Here is an 18,122-nt window from a genome sequence, read left to right as displayed (position 1 = left end):
GATTACAAATGACCTACTGGTATTTAGTTTACTGAAACCAGATTTGGGCCAGCTTGCAACTAGCATACTAAGTGTTTATTAAAGTGATAAAAAATGGCTGGTTTCCCCAGTTCCCAGATACAAAGAACTGGGAATGTTCCACGGTGGTGCTGCATATTTTTTGAGACATAATGTCGCTGTCAAATTCAAAATATCTTTATTTTCTTAAGTCGGTGCATTTCTGCAGTTTAAACATTTGAATATGTTTTTCTATGTTCTGCTTTTGATATAACTTTTATTATTATTATTACTGTAGTAATAACTGTAGTAATAATAATAATAATAATAATAATAATAATAATAATAATAATAATAATAATAATAATAATAATAACAGTAATAATAATATTTGCAAATCACTGCATTCTGTTCAATTTTTTTAAATTGGGGTTGTGTTTTTTGCCTTAGGAGTTGCTTGGTATGTAGAGTTACTAATCCAAACTGGATTTTACTGCATTTTGAGATTAATGTTTTTCGTGTAACCACATAAAACTAATCAGTCACAATGGTCAACCTGACAACCATTTTCCTCCCATTCTTTCATTTATTGAACAATTTATTAAAGCAAAAAAAGTTTTTTTCTAAATCATCAGTTTTTTTGTATGTGGAAGCCCTTATAAGTGGGCATACATTTAACAAATTAAGTTAACAATTTACTGGCAATTGGTCGTGACATGTTTTAAGAAGTCTAGCAGGAATATGAGAGCAAATCAAATCTTAATCAGGGCTGTATTTCAAATAAAGGCATGTGTAATGATGATGATTTTTTTTTTTTTTTTCTTAAACTGATCAACAAAATTGATCTGGTTGTTGGCCAGGTCCTGATAATATTTATCCATGATGTGCCACAGAGCACCATTTGTATGACATAAAAACCTCACTGCATTCCTTGTTAGTTAGAAATTACTCAAATGTTTGCAGCAACTTTGCAGGTTATGTGAATTTTGAAATATTGTGCACTCTTGGTACAGTAAACGTAATCACTTTTATGAAATACTTGCTCTTGTAAAATTGATCTGTTAATGGCAAAGACTTAAATCACGTCCATCAGTAGAAGCTCATCAATCTATGAGGAGGCTTGTGCTCTTGGTTGCACATACTGTAGGCTGCATCCTTGCATTGGGAGAAAGCATGGCTTGGTCAAGTCCAGTCTTTATTAAGATTAATGAACAGCTTGACATTTTTAGTCCTCTGTCTGAATCGATAATTTTAATACTCATGAGGGCCAATGGGGATCTTAGCTTGTGGAACACACTTTGTGGCCATAGGGCACATGTTAAATGTCCAAATGGTAATCAATGCAAAGAAATTAGCTATTGATTTCTTATAGCTTTGTAATAGGTTATCTATTGGTTTGCTCTTTCAGAAAATTCCAATATCTCCGTTGGATGGAAATGTGCTGCTAATATTGCTTCAGGGAGCGTGCTTGTATGTGTTTGCATACACAAACCCAACTTCAGTGTGTCTGCTCGTGTGTCCAGGGACAGACTGTAAATAAACATGTTGAGTTGCACCATCGGTAATACACAGTTCATTGCAAATAGGGCTCAGAATGATTGGTTTTATGCAATCTCGATGCTGACTAGAAGACCAGTGTCTTTATAAACTCTATTTTTCCCCACTATATGTCAACATAATGTGTTTCCTTTTTTGTACTGATGGAAATAGATCATTACTCTGATATTACATATCTGACTAAAAATAATTGACTAAGCCATATTTTTCTGAAGTTTTTCCAAACAAAACAACTGAAAACAATATTTTATTTAGTTTTTTCTGTTTTTAAACTTGACTTAAGCCATTATTTGAAGAGCGTGACCACATGGAATATATCTTACAATCTTTCATCATCAACTTTAAATTGTTCAGGTCCAAAAGTCTAGTTTTAAAGGGTATTTCTCATTTCAGGAATATTATTCTTGCCGATGGAAAAATAAAGCTGTAAATGAGAAGTGAAAGTTGAGCTTAACTGGAACTTTCCCTTGGTGCTCATATCTAAGATATACAGTGTGTGTTGGATACACATCTGCTTTGCTTCAGTGAGTAACGAGTTTGAACAGAAAGGACACAGCAGGCTACGTGACATAAGTTCGGCGGAAGCTCCTTTTTAAGAGTTTGCAACGGCAGTGTGGAGTTGCTGGCATGTGTAACCTGACACTCTACAGGTGCATTTCTCAGTCTACTTGCATGATAGTTTCTCTACATTCACACTACCAGGCTAAAGTGACCGATATCTGCAAGTTTCAGCAGGCCCACTAAACCATGCATAACACTGACAAATATCTATCAGCAGCTATGGAGGAAAGTGACAGTAGTGAGTGGCTCGATGTTATCAATGACATCTACAATCACTTCTATTCTATCTGTGTCAAATTTCCTGCCTCAGTGTGGTCTAGGGTTGCCACTTTTCAGAAATAGAAATAAGGGACGCCCCGATTTCAGCAGCGCAGGCGCCAAAAAAAGGGGACATCCCCAAAACCTCTAAACTGCATAGACATGTATTTATTTTATATGAAAAAACAAAATGCTTGGATTTAAAGTTTAAAGTGCCTTAATAGCATTGAATTTGCATGACTGTCATCCAGTCATCCAGTGTCATTAACCCATAAAAACACAGACCCATTTGAATAAAAAACGTGGGGTGCATTATACAGACAAAGTGGACCATATATAGATATATATTATATAACAGGTGTACCTCAATGGTATCTTGCAGGGGAGAATTAATACTTTGGTACACAGTCAGCTGGAATGACAGATGAAACCTAACGGCATGGTTTCATGTTACTGAACAAAGAAATGGTGTTGCGCACATATATAAGTTGGTTTTGTTGAGTGAAATAAGTGAAGTCTGTGGTCTTTCTGTAGGTTATTTAGACAGACTACTATAAACAATCTTTTACTGGAAACCCTTGTTATGTACTGAGGCTTTAGTCATGTTTACAGAACAATTAATGTAGAGACATTAAATCAATGGATGAGTAAACAACTTAACTGACAGAATGCATCATCCATAAATTAGTCATGCATGTCTGCCTGGCATTGGATGAACATGTTTGCACAAGCTTCTTTGCTGTACCGTGATTGACGGGAAGTGTGTATAAAAATTCTGATAGCCAGTTTATCTGATGGCAAGGTGAGGGAATATTCTTAATAGGCAGTTGTAGATTTACACACTACATGAAGTGTCTCCCCTCCCTTTGCCCATGAGGTAATACTGGCCTACTTATTTGCCAATTTGATAGAAACCCTGATGACAGGAGGAGAGGAGGCTCCTGAGTACATTAGCTGGCAGTACTCATAAATCAGCAGCCTAGATAAGTCTTATAGATCTCCCCAACGCAACGATCCTATACCTCTACCATCATTACAGAGAAAAATGTGACATTTTTGATTGATTAAAGTGGTGGAGGCTAGCTTAGGCTAAATCATGTTAAGTGATGTGACATTGCAGTTTCACATATCATATTTCTGTCAAGACAATGATGGTGGAAGGCATTGTCAAGGCATGATATCTGACAACAGCAGACATCTGGAGGGACCGAGGGAGATTTATGGGAAGGTTTTAGTGGTCTAAGGGAGATGAGAGAGAGTAAAAAGTGATGCTTTTTTTGTGCATTGTCACTTCCACAGTGACTGTAAATTTTACCTCAGTGCTGTTGGGAATCAGAGACATTTACACATCCTGACAAATTGCCTGTTGTAAAAGTATTTATTGGTCTTGTCCTCTCTTTATTCTTGCCAAACTCACAAACGCATACCTCCCTCACAGACAAAGAAATATTTATCCACAGCAAATTTATTTGACACGCGTTTATGCGGTGTGGCTGAGCTAGGGCCCAAGTTATGTCATAATAGTGTCATGGTGATAATGCAGGTCTTCTGTTAATGTTTTAAGAGGAGCTCTTGAGTTTCTCATAATTGTTTTATCAACTACATTTTCTCCAACTTCTGGCCATTTGGTCCATTCAGCTCCCTGAAGGTCTCGTTAATGGAAAACATATCTTGAAAGAAAAATCCTGAATATGCATCTAAGGGCAAAGAGCAACTGGTGTTGCCTGTATACACATTTACACAATATTTTACTGTAAGATGAGCAGTTAAATGATAGAGGATGTCGCCTTAGTAACTATCATCGACTGACTGCAATCTGCTGTGAAAACGGTTGGCTTTGACTCATTGAACGTGATTAGTTATATGGTGTGGTTCATTCTATATTTGATTAGATTAATCATGTGATAATGATTGATTTGTGTTTTTGACACATTTTCAAGGTACATTTAGGCTTGTTTGGAAATTCCTTCCTTGTTGAATCATTGCATGTATTGTAACATTTTATATAGACTTATATTACAGCACACAAATCTAATCTTTGCATAAGGCTTATCCCTTTTTAGTAAACTTTGGCTCTTGACATTATTTGACCATGTTTTTATCGCTTCACATTTTAGAAAAAAGGTTTTGTGTATATATTTTTGCCACTGGGTGGCACTGTTAGACTACCAATAAGAAAACTGTGGTAGACGGGAGTAGGTGGGGGTACTTTGGAAAAGGGAGGCTTACACTTACCTCACGTTCAGACAGAGCTATAATTTACTAATAGTGTGGGAGCCGCCATTGCTGTTATCTTTTAATAGATTTGTACGGGGAAAGCAGGTGTCTGTTGTTAATGCGTCCAATTGCCCAAGTTGCCTACAGAATTTAGGGCATCCATCACTGTCGACGGCGGTGACACCCTGTCGTTCTACTTCACGCGGCGGGCCGGCCGGGCTGGGCTGGTAACAGATGAGGCTTCTCTCTGCTCCAGACGCCCACAGTCACACAGGCACAACCACCATACGTACTTGCACATGCATACACACACAAAAACACACATCTGTACCTGACAGAGGGCAAACTGAACTCGTACTTAGAACTAAATGTGTAGGCCGTGTATTTAACGCACATGTGGACCACATATGTATAGAAGAGATTATAAGTCTATTATTATGCATCCTTTAAAACTAAGTTTTTATTAAGTGAATTAATTTTCACTATAGATCAATTTTATTAAGTCAAATGTGGCTATTTTTCGCATTGGACCCCCTTCCCCCAAGTGGCCATTTTATTTCACACGCGCACTAATAAGAGTGACCCAGTCATTACCAGTATGTAGGTTCTGCACACTAGCTGATCAATGTTTTCATATTGATTACGGTCCCTGAATTGGCTGTTTTCTAACCTCTCTGACAGGTAGGTGAAGAACAGGCATGTCAAATCAGAGTATTGGGTGATGGCAGACTTGACCGAGCCCCGTGCAGCCCGTAAACTATATCTAAAGAAGAGCAACACATCTCTGTCCTGAGCAGCATGAGTCGCGTGGTTTGAGGATAATGGCCTAAGCTGCATCACAAGTAGAGCCGCAATAAAAAAGGTAAGCCACTCGAAGCCAGACAGTTCCACCATCATTTTACTGTCCGCAAATATTTTGAGAGTTTTGTTTTGCTGAAACAAGTCTCCTGTAGTTTTATATTAGTAACACACCTCCGCCAGGTGTCTTGTCCTGCAATGATTTGTTTGGAAATCAACTTACTTTGAACAAGTGGCATCATGTTAAATACGATTAATTACTGATTTAATTTATGGAAGTTAAAAAAAAGAGTGATTATTTGTTTCATCTAGTTAGTATATATTCCTATTAATGAACATATTTAAAAATTTCCAATGCTCAAATGTTTGACCTGAAGCAGGAACAGAAGGACATCACTCACAGCTATTTAGTTAAAGGTCATCATCTGTGTCCACAAAACCAAAGCAAAGGTCTGGAGGCTGTTTTACTGCTGTTTTTTTTTTTAGATTAATATCTGCAAACAGAGAAATTGAAAAAAGTGACATTTTAGATGATAACTACTTTTCTTAAAAAGAAAGTTAGTGTCCACATATCTAACCCCCTATTTTGCCAGCCGCTGTCATATTAAGTTTGCACCATTTCATCTTTGTTCGTGGCATTTAATGGATGTTAGTTTATTTTTTTCCCAGCCCACGGGTTGATTATGTAAAACATGCATTGCAAGTAGGTCTAATAATTGTTGAATAGTTACTGGCAAGCGTTATCGCTAACTAAATCAACTGTAATGTAATTTACATCAGGCTACAGTCAGCTCCCTTATTCATAAAATAATCTAAACAAAAAAAAGGTGACTCGTGTTTTATCATAAAACTGTGACTATATAGCTAATTTTGATAGTTTTCTAGTCAATGGCAGATTTTGTAGCCCGGTCAAATCATCTTCAAAGTGAATAAATGTGAGGCCACGTTCCAGGAAAAGCAACGGTAGCAGTAGATACTTCTGCACAAGATCGATCAGTTTGTTGAAAGCCACACAAATTAGTGTGAGGTTCCAAAAATGCTGACCGGATGATAATCAGGTCAGGTAAGTTAGTGAGGATAAGTATAGGTTGTTTCTTGCTTCTTGTAAGCTTGAATGTGACCATGCTCACCACAGGTTATGTTGTCAAAATGTTTAGTTGGGTGGTGCGGCTTTGCTCAAAAAAAGCAAGTTCTTATAAAAACTCCAATTTCTACATGCGTTGAGTGGGGGTGGCCATGACCACGGTGGAGGAGAGGTATGAGGGTCTGTTCGAAAGGGTGAATGAGAAATCTGTTGTGGAGTGCTTTTTTTTGTCTAGATAAGGTTAAAGTCCCCAAGTCTACAAGAGCTTAACATTTACCATCTTAAGTTTAGTAGCATTCAAGTTTCTCACTGTTTTTCATTGCTCACAGACCACAAACAGTGCACAAGGGCTAGGTGTTTGTTAATGATTTACATGGAAAGGATTTGAATGAAATGTTCATGCATTATCACACTCTCCAACCTTTAGTTACCCAATATTTGGAAGAATTTCTTTATAATAAAACACTGCTTGAACTTTTGGAGAGCCTCATTTGGAGATGCCCAGGCGGCTATTATACACCCCCGCGTCCTCCCATTAGGGACTGCAGGGCTAGTAACGATGCAGGTGAAATACCATGAGTGAACCTGAGCACAAAAGATGAAGGGTCTTCAAAAGTTTTGGTGCTGTGTGATGCCTCTCGCTCCTCCTTTTGTGTTTTGCGTTGTACATAATTTTAACAAAACCTTGTCTAACCTGAGATTTTATACCAATTTGTAATATTTTTAAAATGTATATTAAAGAATTTTCATGCTCTTACTGAGCAACCTGCATATGGAACAAGGTCACAAAAATAGTTTATCTTTCATCATTGTCCTATTTCAGAAAATGTAGATTTTAGCCTTTTAATGCAAAAATAGGTCTTCTCCGGTGCATAATAGAAATAAGTCCCTTACTGTCTTATTTATGTATTGGATACTTTCTATACTTGTATGTATCAAATAGATACTTCTGGTTGGGGAAAAAAACCCAGAAACTATTACATGTTAGAATTGACATTTAACTGTGTTATAAATGAACAAATGCTATTTTAAAGAAATGCCTTTAAACACGGTCTTCCTCCTTGCTTTGAAATCCTGACCCAGCTGCACCCTTGAGCTTAGCCAGGGGCACCACGTCTCTTTGCAGTTTTGCCCTCCTCTCTGGTAGACACTCTGAGCAGCTGTGTTTCTTTAGACCCAGCCTGAGAGTTGGAGGGTATACAGAGGTGCCTGCTAATTCCTTGTTAGGGCTGTTTCAGTTGCTGGGTCTTGGTGAGGTCACTGTCAGGGCTGCTTTAGTTCAAGGCGCTTGATCTGCTGCATGTTGGGTGAAGCCAAAGCCTTGTGCTGGCTGTTTATCTATGTTTTTTTGTTGTTGTTTTTTTGCTTGAGGCCACACTCTTGTGACTTCCATGGACTGTGAACTATCAGATGTCTCTTATAAAAATATTTAAAAAAAATGCTTTCATTGATTGTAAGTGTTTCGTATAGGGAAAGATGAAATAATAATCTAAATGATAGGCAATATCACCTTTTCAAGATTCAAGATTTTATGCTGTCAGAATATACTTGACAAAGTGTTATTTTTTTTTACCCCAGTAAAAAGAAAAGATAAAGGATTGAACTGGGTTCGGTCTTTCTTTGTATTTTCGTTACTTAATTTTTGTTCCGTAAGAGTTATGACCTTTGAGTTTAGGCTTTGGTGTCAGATGATAAAGAGCATATGAGGGCTGAAACAGCTTTGTAACTCTCCTTTTTCTCTCTGACATCTATTTTTACATAAAACAGAGCCCCTACTCTTACCGTAATTGTCACCACTGTATTGCTTTTCCAGCCCATGCTGTTTTGTAAACATTTTAAACATTCCTCAGATCTTCCCCTCATTGCTCACCTGATCTGGGTTTTTTTTTCTGCTTGAAGACTAATTTTTTTGTACAGTAACGACATCATGTACTTATAAAAGACTCAGTCTGAACATTTCAGAGTACATTATATTATACAATTTGTGAGTGAAAGCAAATATTGATAAGGCCTCTGTGCTTTAAGTCATCATAAAAGTCCTGCAAATCTCTGCAAACGAGGAGAGACAGAAAGCTTTCTCCATTCAGTTTAATGGCATCCATTAAAATTGAATACAGCAGAAATAGTTTGCTCTGAATGATTTGGTCCTGAAAATCCAATAAGTTTTTGAAATGATAAAACAATTTCAATTAACCGGAATGGACGTTTAACCTACTATATATCTGATTCCTATTGGCATTTGGGGCAGAGTCATGTCTGAGGTATGAAAGTAACACAGAAGGAAAGAAAGAGAGAAAAGGAGAGACTGAAACACAAGCAGTTGAAATGATGGAAAAAGCTGTACACAATTTTTTTTTCTTTGTACGGAACAGAGATGTTCTGGAAATGTGTAGTTTATCCCAACTGCCAAGACACTGTTGTTCATTTAGAGACCTATTTTCCTTCTTTTTTTATTGTCTTGCCTTTTCTCCTGTCATCTGGATGTAGGCAAACATGCCTATATCCGTTTATTTTATTGCCTTGTTTAATGTCAAAGACAAAGAATGCAATAGTCAGAGTAATTCTAGGAAAGGTATTGGCCGTCCCCTGCATGACAAGTCCAATATGTCTTCTTTGCACTGAGCACTGAGGGAAGCTTTGATAATAATTTGCCGTTTAGCTCTCATAATGTTGTTGCAGAAAAATGAGAAAAAAAGGAAGAAAAAACACAATCGTTGTCCTTTTCCATCATTTCTAGCTTTCTTGATCTGTTCTCATTTGAGCATGTAAAGATAGTTTTGCTCTCACTTGCTTTTTTTTCTTTTTCAATCTAATTGTAGAAAACAATCTATACTGCTGTAACATCAGTTAAACTCTGAGAAAAGCCTGAAGCATTTGAAATGTATAGTTGGCCATCCTGCTGCCTCCATTTTCATTCTTTCTCTCTGGCATTTGTTTTAAAAAAGACACGTTACACAGAACAAAAGACAGGGGAAAGTCTTGCCAATTAGCAGCTAATGAGACAAGCTTGTGAGGATATCCAAATCCTCAACGTGTTAACGTTTACAACCCCCCTGCCCCCCTTTACTGCTTCAACCCCTGGCTCCCCCATCTGCCCTTGCACCCAGCCTTTTGTGAGGCGGCGAGGGCACCTCTGAGGCCCTCTGTGTGATTATTCACACATGGCTGCAGCCCTGGCGCTTTGAGTGAGAAAGAAGTGCCACATGTATGGATAATGTAAAAATCCTGAACCGACACATGTCTGAGGGTATCTTATTATTATTGTTTTTAATTTTATGTCTTTTACAATATCACCCCCCCCTACACACACACACAACAACAACAACACACTCTCTCTTCCTCTTTTCTGTACAGATGAGTGTTTAGATTCAATGAAGCACTTTTCCCTTGCCATCCGTTCTCAATTGTGCTTAATATAGTAAAGCCAGACACTGGGTGGGTGGGTTGTGGTTTGGAGGTTGGTAAAGGAAACACATTTGATACATTTGATAAGTGAAAAATAATATTGCAGGAAAAAAAGCAACCATCCCAGTTGCCTTTTTCATGATTTTCAACAGAGATGTCTGTGCTGGAATTGAAAATAAAATCTGGTTTTGTAATAGAGATCTTTAGACAGCCTTGAATGAGTGCCACCAGTTTTTTCCGGACTCATTTTCTCCACAGTGCGCACTGGGAGTGTGCTTGGAATCTCAGTGGGGGAAATCAAATGTTAAGTTGGCCTGAAAGTGTTGCAGAAAACGGTGAGAAAAGCAAACACAAGCCAGATCAGGGAATATCATGCAGGGTGATGTTTGGATTGAAAAACTGAAACATGTAATGGAATAAGACAAAATCCACTCTCTTAAGGGACATCTAATGATCCTGTGCTTCATTGCTAGTTTTCACAAAGATAAATGGACATCTCAGTTTGGTATGAAAACAGAGCAACAGACAATGTTGTTGTAAATGGATACTATGGTGATTATTAAAATTTAGTTCAATGTAGTTCACAGCATTTTTGAGCCAGGTGATTGCTTTTATAGCGTTCAATTTCTTAAATTGTACCTTTTTTTTCATGAAGGTGGCAACGAGTTACAGTTTGAATACAGCCATAACCTTGGCTGAAACAATTAAATAAAGGCAGAGAATTGAAAGAGAGGTTTGGAAACAAAGTAATCCACATGATATGTTATTTGTCAGGGGCAGTACATTTGTGCATGTTAACTAACTGTGTCATTGGACTTGGCCTGCTTGTAATAGGGTTCCAGCACAAACATTTTCTCTGAGGGATTTCTATTATTAATTCTCTCTGAACACATCCATAAATGAATAATGAAATAAATAATGAAAATGTTATTACTTTTGGCAGCTGGGTCACTTCTCGTTTCCTGCTTTTTCCTCTGCTTGTTTCCTACTAATTAACTTTCCAAGGAGTTGTCCTCCTTTTTCACAAAATATATTTCATCAGCATGGTCGGCAGTCTTGTGCAAAGAAAACAACCAGAACAATAGTCCTTCACTGGTTATTGCCAAGGAGGAAAAAATGCTTACCGTGTGTGTGTGCGTGTGTATATATTATATATATATTTTCAAACATCTGATCTCTGATATAGCATCACAAACATGGAGTGAAATATGAGAAATGTGTACCTAACATTCACGTTAAGTGAAGCCTAGGATGAGATGTTGACAACAAAGTATGAAACAGGAATTGCTTGAAGCAACATCTAATTTGGCAAACCAGAGTTCTCTGCCGTCCGAGCCCCATGTCCCTCCTTTCAGATGCTTGCCCTATGGCCTGCGCGATGCAGTTAAAGGCTCGTATGCTGGGACAGAGGCTTGGCGATAAGTAGCCCTCAATTAATATGGATCTTAAAGAGGGTTGTAAAGCTAAAGCCTCAGTAAAAGTGCCTTCCTCCGATCCCTCCGGCATTGCTATATAGATTACTCTTCTCTCCCTCTCTTCATTATAGTTACTACAGCTCTTTCAAACTGCCCCTTCCATCTTTGTGCATTTTACTGTTAATTAGTTTGCTTTGTAAGGTTAGACGTGCGGACAGAGCAACTTTGGGAGTGTTTGGCTGCCATCTGTGTGCATACGGATCTAACTATGTACAGATGGTGTGTGCTTACAGACAGGTTGCTTCTGGTGGGGGGAAAAAAATGCACAAGACACGGTTTTGGTTATTTTAACAAGATTTATGGCCGTTCTCAAAGGTGACTTTTTAAGCTATAACGATAATTGTTAGTCAGCTGTCAAAAAGGGTAATTTAAGGCAAGAATGAGAAAGGGGAGGATAATGCATCTATCTTCATTTGCACTTTCTTTGTGAAGAATCACTTTTGGAAAAAATGCGTGAATATTTGGAAAATAAGCTTAGTGAAATTTTTAACAGTAAAACACAGTGAACTAATTGGGTTAGTGTGGTGCTTGAGAAAAGCTCTAAAAATTTGGCCAAGGTAAAATACTATTAGCCACTCAGTGAACCAGGTAAGTAGATAAAGAGGCAGAGATTGCTAAATAATTGCTTGACAAGGTCACAAAACATAATCAAATAAGCACCTGACGGACTCGTTTATGGTTTTGGTTCCCTGCATACGCGTCACATGTAAGTCTCCATTAAGATGCCATTGGGATTTTATGTTTTGTGTGACATAAATTAGAATATTTATTAAATGCTGATTGTTTCATGACTGGATGCATGCCTAGATTATAGTATGGCTTTTCATTGATTTTTCTGAATTTTGGGATTACATAGCCTTATTGCAATGTTCCCACTACTGACAGGAAAATTGTCCCTGACTGTTCAGTGCCAGATGCTTTCAACTGGGGACTGTGAATGACCCTGCCATAATTAAAAGAAAGGTTTGCCACGTGGCCAAGGCTTTGCAGTTGGAGGAGACTATCCATGCTTTATTTAAAAAAAAAAAAAAAGTAAAACTTTCTCTTTCAGTCCAGCTTACTTATATTGCATCATCTTTATCACGGTTGAGCAAATACAGGGAGAAGAAAATCTTGCTCTGTGTTTAAGGTAATGCAAACATTTAAGTATGTGTGACCTTTAGGTGAAAGATGTGTTTTTAAAGTACAACTAACTGCTAGTTTGAATTTTCCCTTGTTTACTATAGTTGTTAGTCACAGGTATATAATGTATGTTATTTGGCATTAAATGTGCTAAAGAAAAGTGAGAACAGTAACCAGATAGGAAAAGAGGAAAGATGAGAAAAAGATCATCTGTTTTTTTTAAACTACAATCAGATAAATCTTTATTAACAATTTAAATTTTCAATGCAAACAGGTTTGTTGATGAAATTACATGTTGTTATATCAGTGTGATGTTAACCCTTACAGTGTCAGAAAAACATTTGTCATTGTCTATAGATTAGGTTGATTGATTAGAATATCCTGTATTGATTAGAGGCTTACTGATGTGGGTTTTGCTATGGCTGATGCTGATTTTTAGAGATCCGGGCAAGCAAATTTATATTTAGTATGCCAAATAAATAAATATATATATATATATATATATATATATATATATATATATATATATATATATATATATATATATATATTTTCTCTGCACAATAGCCTATAGGGCACAATGGATTCAAATTGAAAAAATATACACATTTGGTGTACTTTATTAAACATTTTAAAAATTAAGTCTATTAAATAAAACAAGGGGCAATGTCATGTGTTTAACAACACAGGGTCGCATATGTGCCTGTTAAGTGGCTAGTCATTCTCAGGCATTGGCCGATGCTTTAAATACTGCCTATAAACTGTTTGTTTGATTACAAACAGTACACTCATCTTTGCCACTATACTATGCTTTTTTCTTTGTACATAATTGTTCAAACTATCAATTTCAGGAAGATGTATCATAAGATTAGATGATGCAGTACATTTTTACAGATATTTCTGTTTAATACTCACTTTTATGGAAGCTATAAATGCATGTCTTTTATTATAATGTATCATAAATTGAAATCTATAAAAGACTCATTAGCCACGCCTATACAGCACTATTAAATAAGTCACCTTCTTTGTTTTTTTGTTTTTTTTTAACCTCGAGATCTTCAGAGAAAGTCTGAGAAAGCCAAATTGATTGCTTTGTTCATTTCTTTCGCCTCTTTCTCTCTTTCCCACTCTCCCCAAGGTTCTACAAGGAAATAGATCCCAGGTGTTTGATAAGCCTGTAGTGGACATGACAGCAGTGCAATCAAGTGTATAAATTTAATTGCAGGCTCATTTTGTGCAGTTTATTAGCCGTTTAGGGGCACATCGCTCCACTTGAACCCTGTTATTGCCAGACAGCACAGCTGTTTGGTTCCTTTTGTGTCATTGTATAGTTTTGAGGAATGACACCCTTAAATACCAAATGTTGCCTATATACATTTATTCATTTATTTATATATATATGACATATTTAGCCAGAAAAAAAGCTAGCTAACGAATTAAATGTAAATGATCAATTTTATTCATTTTGTTTTTTATGAAATGAAATACAACAGAAGTAACTAAAAATGTGTGAAAAGTTTCAAAAAGACAATAACCATATGTTGTTTTTAATTATACATACATAGATAAATATATATGATGAAACATGTGCACACACAGTCAATAAAGCAAACAAGAGGGCTAAGACCGAGTCCATTCGTTGTCCATTTGACCCTGAGTTTTGGTTCCTGTGTCCTTTCTTTTTGCTACCGAACGTTGCCACACACCAAGAGTCCTGACGATGTACTTGCTTTTGGTGAAACCTTCTGTTGCGACACCCCATTAATAAAAAGCCTAGAAAAAGCACTGTTAATTGTAACCATGCACTCGAACTCACTGTTACTATAAATCATCCTATTAATTGCAACAAATTGTGGCCTGACATTAAGCTATGATTCCAAACCGGCAAATATTCATCAACATTGCTGCTAGCCCCATAAAACACAGAACTGAGAGGTCCCAGGCTTAACATATATTGAGCATCTAACTCCCCCCATTTTTATTTATTTCTCTTGTCCTCCACATTTAAGTGCTGCATTGTGAGCGAATGAGGAATCTTGTTTATTTATTATATCCCTGGGTAAAGATGAATTAGTGGCAGTTGTATGATCAGCCACATGCTTTGTTTATACTGTATAGACTCAAAAAAGTGTGCGTTGTATTCACTTGTCTATAAAGACTATCCTGAGCATAATATTAACTTTGAAGAATTTGTGAGAAAGGAAGTTCTGTGTTCAATTGTCAAAAATGTATCTAAATATATATTTGACATAAATTAATTGGCATGAAATTAACTGCCAAAAGGAGAAAATCTATACTAGGTCAGCTTGGTATCAATGTGTTTCCAGTATCTTTTACCAAACGCTCATTACTGTTGTGGGTACTTAGAAAGTACTTGATTTGTCGCCAAGCAGTCATATGATGGCGCATTTAACCCCCCGTGCAATGTTTATTTCATGCAGACAAAAGGCTAGTTAAATCTCTTTCTCTACGGTTTGACAGTCGCCATAACTGTCGCTGCAGATGATCTATTTCACAGCTCAATGCATTAACACGGCTAATGTTTCACTATGCTGCCAATTCACCCTGGTACTGTTCAAAACAGCAACAGTATGTGTCAAAACTCTACATAATAGGCTGTCCCCCAGGTGTGCATCAGCAGCTAAAGATGTTGGGGCTAAAGGTCAGGATCTGATTTGTTATGTAGGAGTTCATGGGGAATTTTGATGTGAATTGATCAATTCCACACCCCCAACATGCACATAAATCAATTCTGCATCTGGAGAGAAGGTATTCATTTGTGCACATGGTGTATGAGAATGTGTGTAGCTATGCACACACGCATGCACAAACAGACTCACACAGACTATAGCATAATTAATCATAAATCTCTTTTGGCATTATGTGAGCATGTTTTTATCGCCTCTTCTTCCCTTAATACATTTTCCCTCTCGTTTATCGCTCTGTTTTAAATTGCTGAGGTCCTTGCTGGCTTGATAGACCACAGTAACTGGCACTACCGTGGGGATAGTGGTGATTGGCTGAAGAAGGGAGAGCAAAAACATCCTTTCTTTTGACAATGTTAAGCATTGACAGGCTTATTACTGTGCTCTCTGATTCAGCTGGATGTGTTCAAGGATCTTCTCTGCGGTGAAAAAGGTCAGCTGCTCTTAGTTGTGCTCTGCTAGAATACTAATACTGTCCTTATTCAAATGATCTGCTCCAGCACTTATTAAATTGATGGTCCAGGCCCTCTAATTTAATAGTGTTGCAGTCCAGGAGAGGGACACAGCTGCAGTCACTGGTGAATTAGGTGCTTCTGAGGCAAAGTTCAAGCAGAAGCCCCCTTTGCTTTTGGGATGCATTTTCCCAGCAAATTAGCAGTCAGTGGCACTGCACAATTAATTAGTGCAAACCAGGAAAAGCTTGTCACTTAATAAGGTGCTTTTTCCCACTCACACATCTCCCACACAGAAATATCGCTCCCCATCTTACCATACCTTACTGCCTCCCTTAATACCTCCCTCCCTTTTTGTCGCTTTCTGTCTTGTATGTCCTCTTCTCTTCCAATCCACTTTTCATAAACAGAGGGAATTGATCCATAAAGTGGTGTGTTATTACTACCATTTAATGCATGTCTGGTTAAGTGAAAGCTGCGGTTTGGATGTGTCTGTGGTGTTAGAGTTTGAGAGCTCCCTCTGGGTTGGATGGGGAGAGTAAAGATGGAGTGCTGGCTGTTTATTTTATTCAGTCAATAACTTATGATTGGTTGATAGTTTAAATGGCAATACATAAGCTCAAGAAAACACAAGACATGCGGCAGGTTTTTTTGTGTGATGAGTAAAAGCATTCACTGTTCATGCTGTGTTATAAAAGCAAACACATATGTAAACACCATATTGTGCCATTAACCAATTTCAATTGATTAATTCAGCTTTGTTAGACTGTCTTTTCAGTTTCAGAGACTAATGTACTTTTCTCAATCCAAAATTAAGAAAGGACTTGTGGACTACTAAGTACACGGCCTTGCTGTTTTTAGTGTTTCCTGTGTTTGGCAGACAGTATGTGACATGCAAAGATGAATAAAGTCGAGATGAAGTTGGCTTCTCATTGTGATATTTTAACACCAGATTGCAGTTCTCTGGGAAAATGGAAACTACCTAACATATTTAAATAATCTTTTAAGAAGAAAACAAAGTTGATGTTAAGTAAATTCTGACAGTCTCATAACATTGTAAGTTTTCTTTTATCACAAGCAGGTTTTTTTTTCTCTCTTAAATCACATTGATTGTTACATTTTGATGGTAGGAGGGGAAGCAAAGTGACAGCTCTTTATAATATGAACCCCAGAATGCAGACGTTAATTACTGCATCACAGCAAATTCATAAAACATGTTTGTCACACTGATTTTATAATAATCAATTCCTTAAAATAGTCAATACTTAAAAAAGCAATATGTAAAAAATGGTTTTCTGGTTGTAATGATTTGTCAGAACTGCAGCTCTCATCAATGAGTAGTATTTGATTATGTTGCTGTAGTTCATTTACTACACTTTAATGGTAAAAAAGTAATCACTAAATCAAGACTCATCTAGGGTCTAATATACCTGAAAATGAGATGATTTGTCAGCACTACAACAATCAAATGGCAAAAGGTGGAGTAAGACAACCACAATGTATTTTATACAGCTTGTGCATACACCCATGCACACATTGCCACAGTCAGACCATTGTCCTCTTTACTGGCTGAAGCCTGAGTGCTGAACATGGAGTACAGTATGCCATAAATAAGGATGGTGGAGCTCTATCAGTGCTGACAGAGGTCTCTTTCCCCATATACACACACAAGTATAGAGCCTGGCCCAGTGCCCGCTCGTTTCCTCCTCAAGTAATAGACTCTAGTGAAACCAGTCAGCATTGTTGTTCTGAGATTGATGTGACCTTGATGCCATTTAGTGCAGTGATTTGTTTATTGGCACTTATTTTGATGCATGTGGAAGTGAGCCTTAAAAGCCAGACACGCACAAACCAACAAACACATACACACAGTCACACTGTGAGGAAGATAAAGATGGGAAAAAAACAGCTAAAAAGATGGAAGGGAAGAAAAAGTAAGGGAGATGGAGTCGAAGAGATATACTCCTGGGGCAGATTACATAATACATCATTCACAAGCCATTGTTGCCAATATGTCTTTTATACTCCTTAAATTGCTGTTGCGATCACAGGGCCCCCTCTGCGCTTTGACAAATGCATCACAACACACACAAACACATTGCATTCTCTCTCTGTACAGTTTGTGTACAGTTAGTGGAGTCTATCACAGGCCTCCTGGGACACTGCCGTGTGTGGAGAGAAGCTGGTGTCGAGGAGTACTGTACAGTATTGATGGAGCTATGTTTCTGTTAGGCAGTGAAAACAAAGTCTCCCTGATGCACAGTGGAGTGTAGGGGGATCAATAGACGGGGAGCACTTCATTTCCTCAGGCTTCTACTGAAGAAACACTCACTGATGTGTCAGGACTGCTGCAGTTGCTGCTTTAACATAGAGAAAATACAAACCACTAGGCTGTAGTGTTTGAGAAAAGATGTACAGACAAATTCTTTAAAAGACACACACTTGCACACAATATGATAGGGATAGGGAGAACTAAAGGTCAGAGTTCAGT

This window comes from Cololabis saira, chromosome 9 (assembly GCF_033807715.1).
Source record: "Cololabis saira isolate AMF1-May2022 chromosome 9, fColSai1.1, whole genome shotgun sequence".
Classification (NCBI taxonomy): Eukaryota; Metazoa; Chordata; class Actinopteri; order Beloniformes; family Belonidae; genus Cololabis; species Cololabis saira.
Note: the sequence above shows the minus strand (reverse complement) of the source record.